Source organism: Rhinopithecus bieti, unplaced genomic scaffold (assembly GCF_001698545.2).
Source record: "Rhinopithecus bieti isolate Rb0 unplaced genomic scaffold, ASM169854v2 scaffold_2247, whole genome shotgun sequence".
Lineage (NCBI taxonomy): Eukaryota > Metazoa > Chordata > Mammalia > Primates > Cercopithecidae > Rhinopithecus > Rhinopithecus bieti.
The window spans coordinates 78,119-97,764 of NW_016803732.1; the positions used below are offsets into that span (position 1 = coordinate 78,119).

General features: G+C 35.5%; 1 protein-coding gene across 1 annotated transcript in view; it reads left to right on the forward strand.

Moving 5' to 3' along the window:
* The window catches only part of HTR1F (5-hydroxytryptamine receptor 1F), a 199,142-nt gene that overhangs the window by 20,584 nt on the left and 158,912 nt on the right, over nt 1–19,646 (forward strand). The window contains 1 exon segment of the mRNA XM_017852102.1: nt 16,297–16,413. The gene's annotated coding sequence lies outside the window, so the exon portion shown is untranslated.

Here is a 19,646-nt window from a genome sequence, read left to right on the forward strand (position 1 = left end):
AGCAATGAGGGAGGCTCCGTGGGTGTGGGACCCTCCCAGCCAGGTGTGGGATATGTTCTCCTGGTGTGCCCGTTTGCTTAAAGCGCAATATTGGGGTGGGAGTTACCCAATTTTCCAGGTGTTGTGTGTCTCAGTTCCCCTGGCTAGGAAAAGGGATTCCCTTCCCCCTTGCGCTTCCCAGGTGAGGCGATGCCTTGCCCTGCTTCTGCTCTCACTGGTCGGGCTGCAGCAGCTGACCAGCACCGATTGCCCGGCACTCCCCAGTGAGATGACCCCAGTACCTCAGTCGAAAATGCAGAAATCACCGGTCTTCTGTGTCGCTCGCACTGGGAGTTGGAGACTGGAGCTGTTCCTATTCGGCCATCTTGCTCCATTCCCCCACATTTTCTTAATCCAGTTCTATCATTGATGGACATTTGGCTTGGTTCCAAGTCTTTGTTATTGTGAATAGTGCCGCAATAAATATACGTGTGCATGTGTCTTTATAGTAGCATGATTTATAATCCTTTGGGTATATCCCCAGTAATGGATGTCTGGGTCAAATGGCATTTCTAGTTCTAGATCCTTGAAGAATCGCCACACTATCTTCCACAATGGTTGAACTAGTTTACAATCCCACCAACAGTGTAAAAGCGTTTCTATTTCTTCACATGCTCTCCAGCACCTGTTGTTTCCTGACTTTTAATGATCGCCATTCTAACTGGTGTGAGATGGTATCTCACTGTGGTTTTGATTTGCATTTCTCTGATGACCAGTGATAATGAGCATTTTTTCATGTGTTTCTTGGCTGCATAAATGTCCTCTCTTGAAAAGTGTCTCTTCATATCCTTTGCCCACTTTTTGGTGGGTTGTTTGATTTTTTTCTTGTAAATTTGTTTAAGTTCTTTGTAGATTCTGGATATTAGCCCTTTGTCAGATGGGTAGATTGCAAAAATGTTCTCCCATTCTACAGGTTGCCTGTTCACTCTGATGGTAGTTTATTTCACTGTGCAGAAGCTCTTTAGTTTAATTAGATCCCATTTGTTTATTCTGGCTTTTGTTGCCATTGCTTTTGGTGTTTTAGTCATGAAGTCCTTGCCCATGCCTATGTCCTGAATGGTATTGCCCAGGTTTTCTTCTAGGNGTTTTTATGGTTTTAGGTCTAACCTTTAAGTCTTTAATCCACTTTGAGTTGATTTTGGATATGGTGAGAGAGATGAATTTAGTTTCACTTTCTACATTCAGTTTTCCTAGGCCATTTATTGAAGAGACTCTTTCCCCAATGTATGTTCTTGGAATCCTTGTCAAAAATCAGTTGGCTGTAAATATGTAGACTTATTTCTGGGTTCTGTATTCTATTCCATTGGTCTCTGTGTCTGTTTTAGTACTATGCTATCTTAGTTACCATAGCCTTGTAATATATTGAGTTCAAGTAGTGTGGTATCTCCAGCTTTGTTCTTTTTGCTCAGGATTGCTTTGGCTAATTGGGCTCTTTTAGGTTCCACACAAATTTTATGATTATGTTTTCTATTTCTGTAAAAAATCTCATTGGTATTTTGATAGAGATTGCATTGAATCTGTAGATCACAAGGGGGCAGTATGATCATCTGAAGGATATTAACTCTACTGATCCACGAGCATCGACTATCTTTCCCTTTGTGTCCCCTTCAATTTATTTCAACAGTGTTTTGCAGTTTTCCTTTTAGAAATCTTTCATTTCCTTGGTTACATTTATTCCTAGGTATTGTTTATTTTTGTAGCTATTGTAAATGGGATTGCCTTCTTGATTAATTTATTAGTACATTAATTAGCATATAGAAATGATTCCAATTTTTGTACACTGATTTCGTATTCTGCAACTTTATTGAATTTATCAGGTCTAAGAGTTTTTTGATTGAATCTTTAGGTTTTTTTTATATATAAGATCGTATCATCAGCAAAGAGGGACAATTTGACCTCTTTTCCAATTTGATTGCATTTTCTTTCTTTCTCTTGCCTGATTGCTCTTGCTAGGACATCCAGTAATATATTAAATAGGAGTGGTGAAAGTTGTCAGCCTTGTGTCTTGTTCTGGTTATTAGGGGAAAGGCTTTCAGTCTTTCTTCATTCAGCATGGTATTACCTGTGGGTTTGTTATGTTTGACCTTTATTATGCTGAAGTATGTTCCTTCTATGCCTAGTTTGTTGAAAAATTTTTCCATGAAGGGATGATGAATTTTATTAAATGCTTCTTCCATGTCTATTGAGATCATCATATGTTTTTTGTACTTCGGTCTGTGGATGTGATGTATCATGTTTATTAATTTGCATGCATCGAACCATTCTTGCATCCCTGGGATAAATCCCATTTGATTGTGGTATATTATTTTTTTATGTGCTGTTGGATTTGGTTTGCTAGTATTTTGTTGAGAATTTCTGTATCTATGTTTATCAGTATATTGGCCAGTAGTTTTCTTTTGTTGTGCCCTTGTCTGGTTTTGGTATCAGGATAATGCTGGCATCACAGAATAAGTTAGGTAGAATTTTCTCCTCTCCAATTTTTTGGAATAGTTTGAGGAGAATTGGAGTTAGTTCTTCTTTGATAGTTTGATAGAATTTGGCAGTGAAACCATTAGGACCTGTACTTCTGCTGTTGGGAGACTGTTTATTACTAATTAAATCTTATTGTTATTGATCTGTTCACATTTTTAATTTCTTCCTGATTCAATCTTGTTCAGTTGTATGAGTCCAGGACTTTATCTATTTCCTCTAGGTTTTCTAATTTTTTAATGTATAATTGTTCATAATAGTGTCTGATGATCTTTTGCGTATCTGTGATATCAGTTGTAATATCTTTTTTTAATATCTGATTTTGCTTGGGCCTTCTTTCTTTTATTTCCTGGTTAATCTATCAAGTGGTTTATTTATTTTGATTATCTTTCAAAACACAAACTTTTCATTTCATTTATCCTTTGCATTTTTTCATTTGCCTCTACTTTATTTAGTTCTCCTCTGATCTTTATTATTTCTTTCCTTCACTTATTAGGGGTTTGGTTTGTTCTTGCATTTCCAGCTCCTTAAAGTGCATCTTTAAATTGTCTATTTGAAATCTTTCTACTTTTTTATGTGGGCATTTATTCTATCAGCTTTCTTCTTAGCACTTCTTTTGCCGTATCCCATAGATTTTAATATATTGTGTTTGAATTTTTGTTTGGTTCTAGAATTGTTTTGATTTCCACCGTAATTTCTTCCTTGACCCAGTGGTTGTTCAGGAGCATGTTGTTTAATTTGTATAGTTTACAAAATTTCTCTTTTTATTGATTTCTAGTTTTATTGTAGTCTGAGAAAATATTTTGTGTAATTTCTATTTTAAAAGTTCGTTGAGACTTGTTTTGGTCCTAACATATTATTACATTTCCTTTTGATTTTGGCTAGTTTATAGAACAGTCACATATTTTTGTTCATTTACCTTTTATCTATTTAATTTGCTTAATTCTTATTAATATGAATAGATTTTTATTTGATTTTCTTGGCTATTTAAACCAGTCAATATATCATCACATAGAAGATAGGGTTAAAAATAATAGACAATATTTTGAATGTGAAACTTTTAACTCAGCAATATTTTTTCTGCTTCATACACTAAATAATAGCATATAATTATATTTAGAGAGCTAGCCCATTTTAAGTATTATAAATCACTCTCAATCATGCAAACCAAATAGTGTGTCCTTCAATTAAGGGTCCTTCTTTGACTCAAAAAGTTATTTTTAAGAAGCTATTTCAAACATGAATATTTGGAGTTTTATGTTTAAGTATTTTCAGTTGATGCATAGTTTTAATATTACATTTTGGCTAGAAAATGTAGTTAGCATGATTTCTAATTGACATGCTTAACTAAGCTTTTCTTTTTTGATTTATATGTATTTAATTTGTGATAAGTACCACTGTACATTTGACAAACAGCAAATTACATACTGGATACTACACTGATAATACAGCATTGTATTCAGCATTCCATATTCTTATGTTATTGTATATGATTGCTAGAAATACACTGAAGTCTCCCTCTATAATCATACTTGTCTCTCTTCCACTGGACTTAACCATCTTATGCTTATTTGTGTGCTATGGTGTTCAATTTGGGGCACTTAAAATATATGATTGTCCAATATTTCTATGTGAAATTTACTTTATTTTATTACATTCATCTTGTCTAACGTTAGCCTTATTATTTTTCCTTTCTTTAAGTCTGCCTAAAGTTTGTGGGCCTGAGTCACTTTATTGAATTTTCTTAAAAGCAAAATATTGTTAAATATTTTACACAATCTGGCTATGTTTTCCTTTCAGTAGATGAACTCACCTTATTTTTTAATTAGCTACCATAAATATCAGGTTCCATTTTACCTGATCAAACAAGTTTCAGTGTTTTATTTTTTCTTTTGTCATTTCTTTCTCTTTTGTCATTGTCTTTTTTTATGGATGAATAATTTCTTCATTTATTTCTTCTTTTGGAAAAAATACATGTTTAGTCAATTTTTACTTATAGCCAAATGGAGTTTATATGGATTCTACTAGAAACTGATATAGGTCATGCTTTGAATTCCTTATCATTTTCAGATCTTATAGCCTGACAGGAAGTGGAAGGAAAAAACAGTCCCAAAAGAAACTTCTTTCATCGGAAATGTCGTTGTTCATTCCATTTGATGTTGCTGTCTTTAGTATAATAAACTTTAGCAGTGCCTCGTTTTATGCTTGACCAAATCACACATTTCTGGATGTAGGCATTTTTCCCAAGGTTCCAAGCAGACAGTAGGCGTAGAAATGACTTCCATTTCTCCCCATACTTTCTTCTGATGCCATTCTTTGACCCATTCACTCAGGGTGTGGCCGATTGAATCAGTCAGCATTATCTTTATTTACCTTCTAGACAGCTTTTTTGAAGGAGGTGAAATTTAATATTGTTATATTTCCATCCTCTGTGGCTTCCATCAAACTGAATCACACTATTTCAATGGAAATTCCTGAAACTTTGGCCAGGAAGATGTTGGTATCACTAGTCATTTTCTAAAAATGGCTCCATTGTTTCCTCTTTTACTGGCTTATAAAGTATTTCAATCTGAACTCAGGTAGATGAGGAACTACATGCAATCTTGAAAATATGTATGTTCCCCAACTTGTGACTTCGATACAGTTTATATTTCATGTGAAGAAGAAAACACAGTTACTTTGCACAGGAGTTAATTTTAAGAAGCATTTGACTAGTATGTGTATACACTGACATGGAACTCATCTGAGATAGATCTTCTATCAGCTCTTACAAGCTTAGAATATTAAAACTTTCTCTTGCTATTTCCCAGATAACTTGACTTTGTTTTTATGTGCCAATAGGCCATATAGTAGGTACTAGAAAGTAATCCTGATTTCAGATAATTTATTAATTTGTTTTTTCCCTTAGTTCAGAAATGTTCCTCATTTCATACTTCTTGGATTATCATATATTAAATACTTAAAATTATATATGAACCATAGTGGCAAAATTGGAGATTATCCAGTACTCTGGCTCACTGGTTTACCATAGATCTACCCTTGCAGTTCATTTATTTCCAGGTTACTCAATGGAATGCTATTGTAAAAAAAAAAAAAAAAAAAAAAAAAAAAAAAAAAGCCTCCCTACAGATACTCAAACTACTTCAATGTGATAGTTCTTGGTAGGACTGCACATTGAAATTGCAATTTTAAAAAAGAGCAAAGAAGATCTAGGAGTAAATAGGGAAAAATTGAAATTACTGGGCTTTTCTTTAATAGTGGGATGTCTTTGAAACATAAAGGACATGACAATGATTTCTCAAATGTCAACAGATGAAATAGTCCTGAATTGTGTATAATAGCAAAAGAAAAGTGTTAATATTAAAATTATGAAAAGATGTATTCCAAATGAAAGTGTTTTGACTAGTGGTGTTCTGTGAAATGTTTAAAAACAAAGCTTGGGGAGAAAGAGGAAAAGCCCTGATTCATGAAGTTTGCCAATTTCCACAGTGTAAATATTCCCAACATGATCAATTTCAAGCTATCAGCATGAAGTCACTGAATACAGAGTCAGGAAGAAATGTGCCCAGTGATTCTCATGAACTAGTGAAAGTAATCTCCAAATGATATGGTTTGGCTCTGTGCCCCTACCCAAATCTCATCTTGAATTATAATCCCCATGTGTCGAGAGGGGGAGGTGTTTGGATCATGGGGGTAGTTTCCCCCATGTTTTCTCATGATAGTGAGTGAGTTCTGATGAGATCTGATGGTTTTATAAGTGTTTGATAGTTTGTCTTTCATATGCACTCTCGCCTGCCACCATGTAAAAAATGATTGCTTCCTCTTCTGCTGTGATTTTACATTTCCGGAGGCCTCCCCAGCCATGCAGAACTGTGAGTCAATTTAACCTATAAATTACCCAGTCTTGGGCAGTCCTTTGTAGCAATGTGAAAATGGACTAATATAGTTAATTAGTACAAAGAGTGGGGTACTGCTATAAAGATACAGAAAACGTGGAAGCAACTTTGGAACTCAGTAATGGGCAGAGGTTGGTAGAGTTTGGAGGGTTCAGAAGACAGGAAGATGTGGGAAAATTTGGATCTTCCTAGGATTATTTAATGGTTTTGACCAAAATGCTGATAGTGATATGGAGCATGAAGTCCAGGCTGAGGTGGTCTCAGGTGGAGATGAGGAACTTCTTGGGAAGTGGAGCAAAGGCCACTCTTGCTATGCTTTAGCAAAGGAACTGGTGGAATTTGCCCCTGCCCTAGGGATCTGTGGAACTTTGAACTTCAGAGAGTTGATCTGAAATAGGAACTTCAGTTTTAAAGGGAAGCAGAGCATAAACATTTGGAAAATTTGCAGCCTGGTGATGCAATAAAAAGAAAAACCCATTTTCTGAGAATAAATTCAACCTGCTGCAGAAATTTGCATAAGTAATGAGGAGCTGAATGTTAATTACCAAGACAATGGGGAAAATATCTCCAGGGCATGTCAGAGATCTTGGTGGCAGCCCCTACAATCACAGGACCAGAGACCTACGAGGGAAAAAATGGTTTCTTGGGCCTGGTCCAGGGCCACTCTGCTCTTTGCAGACTCAGGACTTGGTGCCCTGTGTCCCAGCTGCTCCAGCTCCAGCTGTGGCTAAAAGGGACCAAAGTACAGCTTAGGCAGTTGCTTCAGAGGGTGCAAGCCCCAAGCCTTGGTGGCTTCTACATGGTATTGGGACTGCGTGTCCACAGAAGTTAAGAATTGAGGTTTGGGAACCTCCACCTACATTTCAGAAAATGTATAGCAATGCCTGGTTGTCCAGGCAGCAGTAGGGGTAGGGCCCTCGTGGAGAACCTTTGCTAGGGCAATGAGGAAGGGAAATGTGGGGTCAGAGCCCCCACACAGAGTCTCCATTGGTCACTGCCTAGTGAGGTTGTGAGAAGAGGGTCACCATCCTTCAGACCCCAAAATGGTAGATCCACTAACAGCTTGCACTGTGTGCCTGGAAGAGTCACAGACATTCAATATCAGCCTGTGAAGGAGCTGCCTAAGGCTGTGGAAGCCCATCCCTTGCATCAGCATGCCCTGGATTTGAGACATGGAGTCCAAAAACATTATTTTGGAGCTTTAAGATTTAATGACTGCCCTACTGGATTTCGGACTTGTATGAGGCCTGTAGGCCCTTTGTTTTGGCCAATTTCTACTATTTGGAATGGAAGCATTTATCCAATGCCTGTATCCCCGTTACAACTTGAAAGTAACTAACTTGCTTTTGATTTTACGGGTTCATAGGCAGAAGGGACTTGCCTTGTCTCAGATGAGACTTTGGACTGTGGACTTTTGAGTTAATGCTGAAATGAGTTAAGACTTTGGGGGACTGTTGGGAAGGCATGATTGGTTTTGAAATGTGAAAAGACATGAGATTTGGGAACGGCCAGGGGCAGAATGATATTGTTTGGCTCTGTGTCCCCACCCAAACCTCATCTCAAATTGTAATCCCCACGTGTCAAGAGAAGGACCAGTAATACTCACACGTGGAGAGAGGGAAGTGATTAGATTATGGGGGTGGTTCCCCCATGCTGTTCTCATGATAGTGAGTTCTCATCAGATCTGATGGTTTTATACATGTTTGACAGTTCCTCCTTCATATGCTCTCTCTCCTGTCACCATATAGGATATGCCTGCTTCCCCTTCTGCCAGGATTTTAAGTTTCCTGAGGCCTCTCCAGCCATATGGAACTGTGACTCAATTAAACCTCTTTTTTTTTTTCTTTTTAACAAATTATCCAGTCTTGTGCAGATTTTTACAGCAGTGCTAAACAGACTAATACACCAGAAAACCACTGGGATAATCTTTACAGCATTTTAAAAAGTGGTTACTAGGCTAGATAAGATCTAATTGGTGAAGGTAAAAGGTGTCTTGTGCCTGGTAATACACACTTTCACATTTAAAGTAATGAATGAGGCAATGTGGTAAAATTGAAAATGATTGAGATCATAAAATCAAAAACTCACAGATTTAAATCCCAGCATCGTAACCTAGTGTGTGATTTTAACAAAATTACCTACTTTATCTGTCTTAATTTATTTCATTTATTTTAATTGACAAAACTGTATATATTTATGGTGTGCAACATGAAATATGTATACATTATGGAATGGCTACATCAAACTAATTCACATATGTATTACCTCATATATTATTCATTTGTGTTAAGAACTCTTAAAATCGCTCTTAACAATTCTCAAGTATAGAACACATTGTTATTAACTATTGTCACCATGTTATACAATAGAGCTCTTGAACTTATTCCTCTTATCCAACTCATATTTTTGTAATCTATGACCAAATGTCATTCTCCAGCCCCTGGTAACCACCATTCTATTCTGTTTCTTTGAGTTCAATCTTTTTAGATTCCAAATATTAAGGCTTCAATTATCCATCTGTAAAATACTGCAAGATTGGAACTATTTAGCAAACATCTTAAAATGATTAAAAGATACAATAAAGACAATAAACATGAATGTATCTGGTATATAAATAGGAATTATTATTTTTCTTCCAGCTTCTATACTACTTGTTTCCTTCTAGCTGTCCTTACTCAATAGAAAATATAAATTGAAGTCAGAATATGAATTATAATTAGCAAGGGAATGATATGACTCTAGTTGTTAATATACCTACGTAGCTACTTGAAAATTACTCTTATATAGGAGGGAGAGTTCATGAAAAATGCAGGCACCAAAGGAGGAATTCAGTACCAAAATTCATTTTCCTTTCCATCTTTGACAAAATTTAAAAAGGTACAGGCAACGACACATGGATAATCTTCATGACCCGATTTTGTTACTTATTATTTTGTAGCCTCTATGATTCAGGAAAAAGAAGTCAAGGAATGTGGAAGGGGTATTGAGTGGACCAACCTATGGTATTTGCCATAAAAATGCAATTCTGTAAAAGGTAGGAATGCTGTGTCATGGGGATTCATGAAATAAAATAGCTTTTGGCTATAATAAACAGGGGTGATTTAAAAACCTGACATTAAAAATAGTGTCTGCAGTGTTTTAATGAATGAAGATGGTCAGTTTAGAACATTGTAGGTGAATCAAAATATATATATAAACTGATACAGAAGTAGAAAAGATTAATTTTTATTTAAAAGGTAAGTCGCTTAATATATTCCAAATGCAAAGTAAGCTTAGGGTAGTATCAGGAAGTGTACTAGCTTGGTACTAGGTTAGCAAATGAGCCTATGGATTTGTCTTTTATTTCCTATGTAATGATCATATTTGAAGATGCATACACTGTATTAACTGCTTTATTTATGTTTTATTAATCCCAAATGATACTAAAAAGAAAGCATCATGCCATTTGTATAGAAGAGGAAACTGATGACCAGTTTACATTGATGATCTAAGGTTATACAATTTATCACTCAAGAAACATTGGAAGTTTCTGACAAGGGAAGTAACATGATGGAAAGTGTAAGTTCCTGCAGTTATTTGACATTCTCAAATTAAAATTCTTGCCTTATTTTACACTGAAGGCAAATTTAGAAGCTATTGATTACCATAGATGCCAATGGCTTATTCTTCATATAGCATATGGTAATGTCTTAGTAGCATTCCTTCTAAAAACAAGAGTGACACCCAGCCCCCAGCATTTCACTCACCTCCCTCGTTGCAGCATATCAGTGAAGGGGTTTTTGCCTTTTCTGGTATATAAAACAAAAGTTATCTAGGCAATTATTAAATGCAAGTTTTCATTGAGGGATAAGTTAATCCATCTACTCTCATGAAATGCACTAGTTTAGATTCATTTTTCAGTTTCATTTGCAAAGAAGTGAACCTTGAGCAAATTTGAAACATGACAGGAAAATGTGATTAAGGAAAGAACTAAGTTTCCAAACACAATTCTATGCAAGAAAAGGGACTTAATTGAGTGGCTATGGAAATACCACTCTCTTCTGAGTGTTCTCACTGAAATCTTCAGTAACTTCCAAATTGATAAATGCACAAAATAATCTTCAGCCCTCATCCTGTCTTATCATTTGGCAGCATTTGACCATGACTTACAGAAACTATTTCTGGAAATATTTTTAATCAGTTTCTATAGCAATGCTCTCCTGACTTTTTTTACATTTTAAGCATTCTTTCCACATTTTATAGAATTTGTTAGTTTGTTTGTTTTTTGTTTTGGTAGTACTTGGAGGTCAACAGGAAGTGGCAAAAAGCAAATGGGTAAAGAGTAAAAAATCAAATATTCTTAACCTGATGTAAACATTCTTTACAATCTGGCCCCATGTGCATTTCCAACTTTACCTCTAGATCAGATTAATTCTACCATTTTGATTTTCTCAACTCAGAAGTACTTAACAATCATATTCTCAATAAAATCTACTTAGAGTGTCTGCAGAACTTGCTAGTTAATTTACTGGGATTCTACAGCTGTTATTTATATAAATGTATCATTGAACTTACTATATGTATGTATAGTTTATGTCTAAAAAATATCTCCCCCATCCTCAGTCTGAATGAGCAAAGAACATGCCTTTAATCCTTCTGTACATAGTGACTGGTGACTAAAATAAGGTTAACAGAATCAGCAAATGCATGTTTAACTAGAAAATGAAAGTTCAATGAACTAATACTACCTGATTTTCTTATTAGTAATACCATCTTGGTCAAGTCTCTAAACTTTTTTGTGTTTTCGTTTACTTACCTGAAAAATGGATTTAATAATTATGCCCCCCCTTTAAAATCTCGTAATATTTTGGTATCAAAATAACAATATTGGTTACAAAGGTATTTATAAATGTAAGGTATTATGTGTAGAAAAACAGACCAATTTGAATCTTAGGAGCTTCTAGTTTACTAAAGTTTCAGACAGCCACACATGCACATGTGAGTGCACACACAAGATATCCCACAAATAAAATGAAATGTTGCTGGATTTCCTATCTTTATTAATTCTTCTATGCATCAATGTGTGGAAAAATTATCAACTTTGCTGATTTGGTACCCCCATACTTGAATGCTATCATGGGGGAGACAGTTATTCCATTTGACAATGTGTTTTAAATCATATTAACCTACATTATTATTGTTATCTTATATTTTAAATTCTTGAAAGACGATAAGTACATCTCTGTATAGTGTGCAATGTATCATTATACAAGAACAGTCAATACCAAGTGTCTTTGATAGTGAGAATAACTTTCTGAATGGTAATGGACATGATCAGAAGCAATACAAAGTTGATATTCAATTAGAAAAGTCAGGCAACAGTTCTTACCATCCCCACTGCAAAATTCCTATACAGAATGGGATGCATTTTAGCTAGCAAAACATTATTTACCAGTCCTTGAAACCGCACCAGTCGGGAATACTACCCTTGTTGCATTACTGAGTGCTCTGACATTTTGTTATCGTTTTGAATATGAACTAACCAACACTTGGCAATACTGCAAACTTCAATTTTACAAATGAGACACATAGCTTAAATGTGACTTTGCTGCTGTTGTGAGCAATCTTGTAGATGCCTTTACTCCAAGTGACATAAAGAAAGTTTAAATTTAAAAAGTTAAAGTGGACAAGTGGTAAGACTACTGAGATGATGTAACTGTATGGCAAAGTTTTCATCATTTATTGGTTTGCTGATGCCACCTCAGTACTACTATTGCTCATGTTATTGACGAAGTTATGCTATATAAAGCACAGCTCTATCAAATTCGAGAGAGTTAGAAAAATATTTTTCATCAAAGATGGAATTGACAAGTACAAATTGTGTGGAAACTGATAACCTTCAGAAATGGCAATTTTAGGTTTTAAGAAAAACAAGAGTTATTGTAATTTATCCTTGGCTGTTTTAATGAATTATACAAACAGTTTAACTTTGGGGATTCTGCACATACTATTTGCATCTTGTTGAAGAAGCTCTTAGCAAAGAGACTTTGGCTAAGATGTAAAGCAGCCCTCTGAATGAATCATACCACCTGCAAAGAGCTGTACTAAATACATTCATATATATGACAAAAGCTCCAAGTTTTTTCTAGCATTTACATTATCGATACAAATCAACATTCAGATCAGAGAGTTTTAAACACAACAGATGCACAAGGGAATGGGTATAAAGGAAGGGTGACAATGGAGCAGCTTCAGGCCCACTGTTTGGCACAGCAGGGTTGCATATTTCCTATGTCAATTGAAAAACCTAAAACATACCTCTATTTAAGCCATCCTGCCAAGTACTGCACCAAGAAAGCTACTTGCAAAGTGAGGCTTCTCCAGCAGCAGAAAAATCTGGGGAGCAGTAGGAATGGTGGAAGATGATGGCTCAAACCTAAATGTCATCCTAGATGTGTACCTGATCCACAAGAGAACTGCAGTCCTGCCATGGCAAACAGTAGGCGGATAGGCTCCTCCACTGCCCCTCTCTTCTCAGACCCCTGTCCTCTATTTCCTTAGCCCTGCTTCTCTCAAATTATGCTTTCCCCTGTTTACCCAATTACAGGCATATCTTATCAAGTCTACAGGCCAAACCCTTGTCCAATGGGAAAGAAGCCTAGAGCACAAAATTTTTGAAGGCACTCACTCAGGGTTGGGCAAGTGCTCCTTTAACTTTGCACCCTAGACCCCTCATTTGCGTCACCAGAGTCCCAGGTGTTGGAGGTAGAGCATGGTATAGCTGGGTAACTTAGAATCTACTCCTTAAGCTCTGCAGGAATTTGACCAGCCTCAACAACTAGCACCTTATTGCTGGTTTAATAAACATATATTGCATACTCGTTCCCCTCCATCTTCAGCTTTGGCCTATAATTCCAGGAAACAGAAAAAATATCCTGCAATATCCTGTTACATACAGAACAACAGAGAGACCTTACTCCCAGTTTTTCACTGTGAAACACAGTTCAGTGACTTATCTCATATGCACACTGTTTGACTTCATTTAAATTATCTCTGCATGTTTAGTATCAGCAATAATCTATCAGTAATTTGGGGGGATGCATTGGATACTGCCAAGGTTCTATAGTTGTCACTATGAACTTGCATGGTTGTTTTCATTTCCCCACAACCAGACACACATATAGGTATTCGTGTTTTTGGTATACAAATCCCATTGTTATACAATAACTTTTTTTTTTTTTTTTTTTTGCTTAACTGTGGAATATTTTACATGTTTATGCTGGTTGTTTCATCTTTTGACTTATTTCTAGAGGGCAGTTTTATTTTTCACCTAGTTTGTATGTTTGAATATTCTGGGATCCTGGACGAATACTAGCAAATTACCTCATGTTAACTAAATTCTCAGTTTTGTTTTCTCTCTTGCCTTTTTTAAAAAGAGTCTTTGGATATCATCATTATGCTATTCCTTTGTTAAAAATAATTTTTCGGCTTATTTTCCACATTCATACCTATGCTGAAATTCAGCAAGTTGTATAAAGAATTAAAATTGGAATATGTGAATTATTTATTAATGAACAAACTTTATAACTGACCAGTATCTCCATCATGCCAATATATAAGGTTATAAAGTTTTAAAATGCATATAAGATAAAAGAATATTGGCTAATAGGAGGCAAAAATATTCATATATTATAAATTCCCAAATGAGATCAATATTAATTATTCAAACCAAAAATTTATTATTACTGTTGACAAACTACAGATTTAAGTTTACAATGAGAAAAAAGTAAATAGTAAGTGAACAATTTAACTCCTTTAAAACCTATTGCACCTGTTTTCAAGGTTATTACAATGCATATATAAATTTAATTCTAATTTTAATATTCTCTTTTTATATTTCTGGTAGATATGTGGAATTTCTTTTGGAGGAATAGAAACACTTTAACCCAACCTTCAAAAGATAATAATAAGAACAAGTCCAAATCCTTAAAAATTGATGATCAAAGATAAAGGTATGAGTAAAGATTCCAATAACTTGGTTTCCAGGAATCATGACCCATTTTAACATGATTTATGCCCAAATATGTATGTCATCAAGATGCAAGAAACAAGATTAGTTAAATCCATCAAAATGTAATTATCATTTGGGATATACGCTAAAAAGTTTTAGAAAATTTATCAATATACTTCATTAAAATATCTCATATTTTTAAATTTAAAGGTTAAATTTTTTACTCATGAGGAGTTGGTATGCTCTTCAAATACTTGAAAGTAGACAATATCAGTATGCTTTATTAAAACCATTTAATAAATTTATTATAATTAGGGCATTTACCAGTTTTCTTTCTTAATGAAGGAATGAACATAAAATAAAGTGGCTAAGATTTACAGATTCACGTAACAATGGTATTTATAACCTTATTTATGTTTTGTAAAGTTCTGCATGACTATTAACAGGTAAATCGGCCGGGCGCGGTGGCTCAAGCCTGTAATCCCAGCACTTTGGGAGGCCGAGACGGGCGGATCACGAGGTCAGGAGATTGAGACCATCCTGGCTAATACGGTGAAACCCCGTCTCTACTAAAAAATACAAAAAACTAGCCGGGCGATGAGGCGGGCGCCTGTAGTCCCAGCTACTCGGGAGGCTGAGACAGGAGAATGGCGTGAACCCGGGAGGCGGAGCTTGCAGTGAGCTGAGATCGCGCCACTCACTCCAGCCTGGGCGACAGAGCAAGACTCCGTCTCAAAAAAAAAAAAAAAAAAAAAAAAAAAAAAAAAAACAGATAAATCAGATTAAAATTTATCTTGAGTGGTACTAAATATGATTAAATCAAAAGTCAGTCAGTAAACATTATTGAATATGTCAAATCAACTAATTGTCTTTCAAATGAAGGTAATAATTGACTTTTCAAACTGATTTAGACAACAAATAATAGAATTCTCAATGAATAAACAAACCTTTTGGTAATATTTGATATTTCATACCAGTTGTGCTTTATTCAAGATTTTACTTCTACCTAAAATACTAAAGAATGAATGATGTATATTTTGGTGCACAGAGATTGTTTAAATTAAATTATATGAAATACATTGTTTAGATTCTAAGATCCTTAAGCTTTCTGCACTGTTTTTTAATTGAAAGTCCCTGTAAAGAATTCCAGAAACCCGTAAGTTACATTTTTGTTTGAATCTTTTATTTTCCAAAGTACTTCCAAGTACCTTACCTTTATTGATACTCATGTCTAGTCTACGAAATAGAAAAGGCCAGCGTCATCTGTTTGTTTTTGCCTTCTCATGAGAAACTGAGCCTATCTTACATATCCAGTCTTCGTTTATGATACCCTACTTTGAATCCCGCAAAGCATAGAATGTAGCATGCCATTAGCTTATTTTATATTAAAATGTTCATGATATTGATATTGTGATGTCCCTTTCTAGATATATTTCCATCATCCCTCAAATCCCAAAATATTAGCGATTGACTTTTTAGTTATTTGATAACACTGTTCCTGCTCCCCTGTGTCGAGGATGATAGTGCCACAAGGAGCGAAACCACTGTCCCAAATGGCATAGTTAAGTTTAATTCCAATTATCTAATTTATTCTCTAATCAAATAATAGATAGTAATAAACGTTAATTACAAAAGGAACAAGCCAAATGTTCTCATTTAGTTTGCATTTTATAATGCAGCTATTACAGCTGATCTTCATCTCCCCACCAAAAAAAAGACTTTTTTTTTTTTTCTTTTCTTGACTTCTAAACCTGATTATTTTATTTCAAAAGTGGTTAGTGGTCAGAGAGGGGAAAAGAAAGGTAACAATTGTTTCAGTAGATCAGCCAGGGTATATTATGGCTGGGAAATTTTCAGGAGAATAGAAAAGAAATAATTTGTTTCACTCTTCTCTTTTTTAAGGAGGAGTTTAGGGGAGAATGAATTGGACGGTAAGCCTTTCATGAACTTCTCAAAAGAACAGGAACATGAGGAGGCAAAATGGTGATGCAAACCCACAATTCAGTCTACCACAATATGGTAAGCATTCCCAGCTTTAAACCATGAAGAAAAATAAATTGACAATTAGTGAAAAAAAAAAATGTGGTAAATCAAAGAACGTAATGCAAAATGGACTCTGGAGGGATGAAAGTCCATATGGGTCCTGCTTCCAGGAAACGCCAGTGCCACTGATCATTGGTTCACTAATGGCCAATAGTGTTTCAAGGTGAAAGGAAGGATGGGTCTGGGAGCCTATAGGAAGAAAATAGGGTGGAGCCTTGGAAATGGTGTTAAGAGAATATTTGGGCAAGTGAACATAAATCAAAGAAAAAATGAACTAAGAAAAATGCTTATAGAAAATGAAAGGTAGACATAAAATACTAAATCAGATAAAAACCTGCAGATTTTATATTTAGCCATCTTCTCAATTATAATAATGATTTTGAAAATGTAATGTTTTCTTTTATATGATTTGGCAAGGTGATAATTATCCTCAGTGAGATGCCAGACTGGTTTTAACTCTTACATCTCCATGTTTCAGAGTTTATTTGAGGCAAAGTATGATTTTTAAGAACAGCTACTGCTTATTTTGCTCAGGTTGCTTACTGCCCAGTGTGATGGGACGATTCATAGCTTATCCACATGATGCACAACCTGCACAACCCATACATGGAGGCATCCAATTATATGTGTACATAAGAAATGAAACAACATAATAAATGTTACTCTTGGGAACAGCAATGGATTAGGAGCCCTCATATCTTCATTCAGGTCACAGATCTGCTAGCTCCTAGCTGGATAATACTATTCATATCAATTAGCCTCTCTGAATCCAGAGTGCTTATTAGGGAAATGGTGACAATAATATTTACCTTCCCAATCTTACACAGTTTTCTGGGTTAGTCAAAGAATGTTTTGTAAAATTTTAAGTTTTATATAAATGCACATTATTATTTAGAAGATTAATGCAACCATAGGATAGTCACTTGTCACATATATGGATTTTAATATTTTTAAGAGACAGCATGACATATGTCATGTAAGCTACTGTCGCAAAGCTAAAATTATATGTTTAATAAATGATTTTTTAATTAAATGGTTGACTGTAATGTACTGTCTATTGCAAATGTTGTAAGTTTATAGTAATTTATAATTCTACACATTAGATTTTGAAAATCTCAATGGTACCCATTCTCCTTAGTATTCTTTTTTAAAAGTTTTTATTTTCCAAGTACACTGATTCTCAATTATGATGGAGAATATCAACAGTTACTGATTCAAGACCCGCTTGCCCCTGCAAAGTCTACTTTGTAGCTCATCTTCCTTTTCAAGACCTCTAGATGTTGGAACACTTTAGGAATACATCTTCAGCCCTCTTCCCTTCTTTATCCATATCTCCACTCAGGTTTTCTCAACGGGTCCCATATATGTTTTTTTTGAGACATGGTCTCATGCTTTCACCCAGGCTGGGGTGCAGTGGCACAGTCACAGCTCACTGCAACTTCCACCTCCCAGGATCAAGTTATTCTCCCACCTCAGCCTGCCTAGTAGCTAGGACTACAGGCATCAGGTGTGTACCGCTATGCCCGGCCAAGGCTGGTCTCGAACTCCTGAGCTCTAGTGATCCATCCCCCTCAGTATCCCAAAGTGCTGGGATTACAGATTTAAAAAAAAAAAAAAAAAAAAAACAGGCCAGGCACGGTGAGATTACACCTGTAATCTCAGCACTTTTGGGAGGCCGATATGGGTGTATCACAAGGTCAAGAGATGGAGACCATCCTGCCTAACATGGTGAAATCCTGTCTCTACTAAAAATACAAAAATTAGCTGGGCATGGCCGCGCACCTGTAGTCCCAGCTACTCGGGAGGCTGAGGCAGGAGAATCACTTGAACCTGGGAGGCAGAGGTTGCAGTGAGCCAAGATCGTGCCACAGCACTCCAGTCTGGTGACAGGGTGAGACTCTGTCTCCAAAATAAAAAATAATAATAATAATAATAAAAGCTAACATATGCAAAAGTCTCCCAGATATTTATCCAGCCCTGAATTCCCTATGATTTCTTACTTAGATATCAAAGAGCTATAAATCTCTCCTTGTATGTCTACTTAATGTTTCAAAATAGATATCTACTAAATTAACTTTTTGATATTCCATCTAAACTTGTTCCTCTCCAAATCTTTCCTATTATAGTCCCTTGGTTGCTTAGACCAAAAATTTGGGGGTCTTACCTATGTCCAACCCATCAGCAAATCCTATGTGTCTTACTCCAACATATATCCCTAATGATGCCCTTTAAAATGCTACATGATTGGATCCCTGGCCAGTATTTCAAGCTTGTTTACATAAAACAGGCCTTTTTACTTATCACTCTTCGTAGCACATTATCCCTTCTAGAAATTACATTTCTCTGTTAATTTACATTTCTCTCTCTATTAGGAAAATATTTTTTTCAGTTTTATTCTTAAGTCAATATAGTGAACTGGAATAGTGCCTACCACAATTATGGTAAGCACTCAATAAACCTTGTGAATGAAGGGATGAGTTGATAGCTGTAATACGAATCCCTGAATGAAACAGGCCTAGAATTGATGGGAATGAGATTGACAGCTGCACATGACCATCAGCGTCCTGGACTGGGACATGTGTATAGGTGTGTTTTCGTATGCACATTATTTCTTTACGAAATACATTCATGGCATTACTTATGACTTCAGAGTCAAAAATGTCAAATTATTTCAAATAAATAATAAAATTCTGTTTTCAACTCAAGATAATTCTGTAAGTATGAAAGCTCCCAAAACAAGGCAAAAGAAACTGTTTTTGATTCTATTTTGAATTTTTCATGTTTCCAGCCACCCCTCTCTAGCTTCTGAATTTTTACACTGATGATCAGATTTTGTGGCTTTCTTCCCATAAGTAAAAATGATGTTCAGACTTGATAATAGTGATTATAAGAAGTATTATTATGCCAATTATTTCAAATTGTGCAATAGTTAACGCACATAAAAATATGTCATGGCAATAAATCTGTTTTCCTACTCTTTGCAATGTCTTATTTGCCCTAACAACCTTTCAGACAACAGCTATAATAAATGGACTCTCAAGCGTGATTTGCATCTCTCCCATCACAAGAGTAGTGTCTGTTTCAGAACTTACAGTTGTGTATGGTATATTTAAACGATCCCAAATAATCGTCCTCAGAGCTGTCCTGATCTCACTGATAATGAGTTTTATAGCCCTTTATATTGTAGTTTGCCTGGGCCTGAAATATAT